The following is a 4023-nucleotide window of genomic DNA, read 5'->3' on the forward strand; positions in this document are numbered from 1 at the left end:
GGCTTTATGAATACTCATTTGAATTCCGATAAGATCCTTTTAACTCACTGACGGATCTACACGTAAGAAATCGTATTTTAACCTGTTGTCTTCCCTGAATAGCAAAACGTTTTTTTCTTCATGTTATTAGATAGAGAAATATTGTATAAAGGAAACACATTCACATAATTTTGCCCATTTTCTAAACAGTCAGAGGGTTAAATTCTTACTGCTGAACATGTGTTACATCTTTTAGGGCACAAGGTTTGAACAACTTAGTCGAAGTCACTCTTCCCTAATTTACACGGTATTGTTGCTATCACCTCGAACTCTTCATTACTCTCAAATATTACATTGAAGTCCTCCATGTTCCCGTAACAAATCAATTGCTCTGGGGGTACTAATCCAGGAGTTTCATTGTCTTCTGGATTGGTTCAAAAATACAAAGCTACGGAGTTGAACATTAGTAGTCGTAAACCCAAAAATTGGGTTGGCTCAACGACGGATATATAAAATAAAAGAAAATATTACATTGACCGTCTTTATATGTGACACAAGCCATCTAGTTCTGTTTCGATGAACAATTTTGATTGACCGATCTGCCATTTTTACTACGAAAACATTTTCGCTCTTCTTTCCTATAATAAAACCAGGGCCCCTTACGAAAATTTAAGGTATATTTAAGGTTGATTTGAGGTATTTTTGAGGTATTAAGGTTGATTTGAGGTATATTTGAGGTATATTTAAGGTTGCACAGAAAACAGCAATAAAAATTATACCTCGTAAAGTTTGTAATTAAGGTGGACGAGGTTGTTTTATATGCACTTCAGCTTGCTTTGAGGTTGTTTAAAATTCACTTCAAATCAACCAGACTGATAAGATGATTTTTGAGGTATACCAAGTTGATTTTCTTTCACTTGTAACAACAGAGGTATTTTTGAGGTATAAAAATTTTCACCTTGTTTCAACTAAAGAAAGTGAGGTATTTATTGAGGTATATGAAATCATTTTATTTATACCTAAGCTTATTTTGAGGTAGTTTTAAAATCACTTCATACCAACCAGACTGATAAGGTTATTTTTAAGGTATACGAGGTTGTTTTTCTTACACTTGCAACAAAAGAGGTATTTATGAGGTATAAAAAAATCAACCTTATTTCAACTAACGAGAATGAGGTATTTACGAGGTATAAAAAAATCAACCTTATTTCAACTAACGAGAGCGAGGTATTTATTGAGGTGTATGAGGTCATTTTATTTGTACCTAAGCTTGTTTTGAGGTTATGAGTACACTTCATATTAACTAGCTCACTTCCCAGAGTTCCGTGCGAGCCGGCAAATGGCGTGTGTGTTGACAATCGAAAGTGTATTCGAAATTCGGTAAGTGTGCTTGACATTTATTAATTTGGTTCTATCACTTTTAATCAAATATGCTTCGATTTTCAAACTTAAATTTTATTATTTTTGTTTTAAAGATGCTTCCTGATCTTAAATAGTTTAAGTTGGGGGATATTCTTAGAAGCTATTAGTGTAGGCTTAGCAATAAGAGAGAACAATCGAAATATTTCTCGTCGCTGTTTAGGGTAACGGTACTGGTGAATCGTTACAGCAGGTTATGCACAGTATATTTTATTGTTTGTAATTTATTCAAATATAACTATTCTTTTATTTTGCTTAAATGTATATGTTTCAACGTTGCAGTATGCAAGCTGATTAGTTGAGTAAAATGTTCATAATTTCTGTTATAAATAAATCATTGAAAATTGAAATATCTTTAAAATAGCAATTTTGCTTTGAAATTCTACTATAGATGTATGCTTATCGTTTGCTCGGATATCTGTTGCAAAGTTTATATTGTTGTTTATGAGTCAAAATATGTATAATAACACTGTATTTTAAATCTGATTTTTTTTTAAAAATCTGATTAACGTGCAATTTCTTTTTCTTACATACATGTATATATATATATATATATATATATATATATATATATATATATATTTACAGAGCTTATCCACTGTTCCCTGATATTGCTGAGATGACCTAGGCTGTAAATAGCACATGTGCAGCAGCGATGAAGAAGTGACAAGCAAGTTACTGCTCAGCCTTCTCCTAGGAAATAGTTCTGAATTCATACCATAAAGAAAAAGTAATCTCTCCTAATAAACTGCAGCATTTATTCAATTGTTGATAACAGTAGTTTGTTAGATATTTGATAATTGAAAACTAGTAACTGTACTAGCTCACTTTTTTATGTTTGATCACACTGCTATTTTCACTACGTGTTATTTTTTCTCAATTTACCCACGTTAATTATTTACTAAGCAGATTGTTATTACTTATTAAAATATTGAATAGAATTAAATTTAACCAGATTTCAAGTTTATATGACAATTTGTTTTAAGGTTATGAGCATTTTTATGAAACTGTTTATAGTTCACTACTTCAAAAATTAGCGACTTTCGGAAATCTTAAATGTTTTAGAAATAAGCCAGTACAGTTTCTTATGCAATTTTAATGCTGAATTGAATAAAATCAATTGCAAATAAAGACATCTATTGTAAAAAGTAATATGCAATTTTTTGAATTTCATCTTATGGGATGTGTTTTTATATTTAAACAAATGTTTGTAACAACTAGCTATTAGTTTTATTCTGCTTGGTATTATAAATTATATAGGAGATATTGTACTCAACTTATTTTAAAAGTATTATTTCAAATCATTCTCTCTTAGACATTTTCCTTACATAAAATTACTCACAACTTTAAAATCAATGCTCCTTATCAACTTGTAATTTGTTCTATTCGATTGAGAGTAAAAAAAGAATTAAAATTGGTACATAACTTTAAAATTTAATTTATTAGACGATTGTTGATTCTTGATTACATTTATTAAAAAATATTAAAATAACTATTTTTTAAGAAACTCTTATGTGATTGACAATAACGGAAGTCCTTTTCAGAATCAGCATTTAAAATTTATTAAAAAACTATTAGTTTCATAAAGTCTGACAAAAAGTTTAAAAATATATAGACTAGGTTTATTGAGTTTAAAGATTTGTAAGAAAAGAAAAAAAGAAAATATAATTATCAAACTTACAAGTACCATAATGATACCAAATGTATAGAAAAATACAAAGTGTTAAAATTGCATATTAAGATTGGAATTATATCTTTGAATTTCTGTAAATGTTGTTAATGGTAGTACTGACTTCAGTGTACTTTATTTTGGGGCTGTGGTACCTGTCATGCTTTTTAGCTATGAGGATTGAATAGAAATGGCAGAAGAGTACTACTATTTTTCTGAAAAAGAAAATTAACTTCATCCAGTTAATTTAAATCATAAAAAAAATAATATCTAATATTTTAATAGTTTAAAACCTGCCATTATTATTGTAAATATGACTTACTTACTAATTCATTTTTTTTCTTTTAGGTTCCAATAATTACAAGTTTCAACAGGTAGACGGAAACAGTATTTAAAATAATTTTGTTGATTTGTAAAAAAATTAAATTTTAGTTTTAAATAAAAGTATTTGAATTTCAGCTGACTAATTATTTAAATTTGTTGTTTTATAGCTTAAGAAATTCAAGCACATTAGACAACTATTTTCTAAAAGCATGAGTTCCCATAAATATTTTTACTAATTGTAGAATTTGGATAAGTGTTATTTTAAGATGATTTAATTCAATCTATTAAAATTACAGAAGAATTATGCATTTAAAACCTTCTTTTATAACTTAACAAAAGAAGGAATTACTGCCGAAGGTTTAATATTAAAAACTTCAGATTGATAAATGAAGATCTCTACTAGTGAAAAAATGTAATGACATACATTATTCTTCATATAATATAGATAATATCTTTATATATATATATTATATTTTTCATATAGTGAGGTTAAAAATTAATCAACTAGGTGAACACCTCACATTCGTAAGTACTGAAAAAACAGCTTTAGGTTGAGCTACATAAGCCTGAAGTGTAAAATGTCGCATCTTTGGTTGATAAATTAATACTTCTAAAAATACAAAAATGTATAC

General features: G+C 28.0%; 1 long non-coding RNA gene across 1 annotated transcript; it reads left to right on the forward strand.

The window, feature by feature from the left end:
• The first annotated feature begins 1305 nt into the window (after positions 1 to 1305).
• Positions 1306 to 3526, forward strand: LOC147814385 (uncharacterized). The gene is made up of 3 exons (XR_015430612.1): positions 1306 to 1359; positions 1987 to 2128; positions 3416 to 3526. It is a non-coding gene; the product is annotated as an uncharacterized LOC147814385 (long non-coding RNA).
• The last annotated feature ends 497 nt before the right edge of the window (positions 3527 to 4023 follow it).

The sequence above is a fragment of the Parasteatoda tepidariorum genome, chromosome 2 (genome assembly GCF_982258835.1).
Source record: "Parasteatoda tepidariorum strain Cologne lab strain chromosome 2, Ptep-v5.0, whole genome shotgun sequence".
NCBI lineage: Eukaryota > Metazoa > Arthropoda > Arachnida > Araneae > Theridiidae > Parasteatoda > Parasteatoda tepidariorum.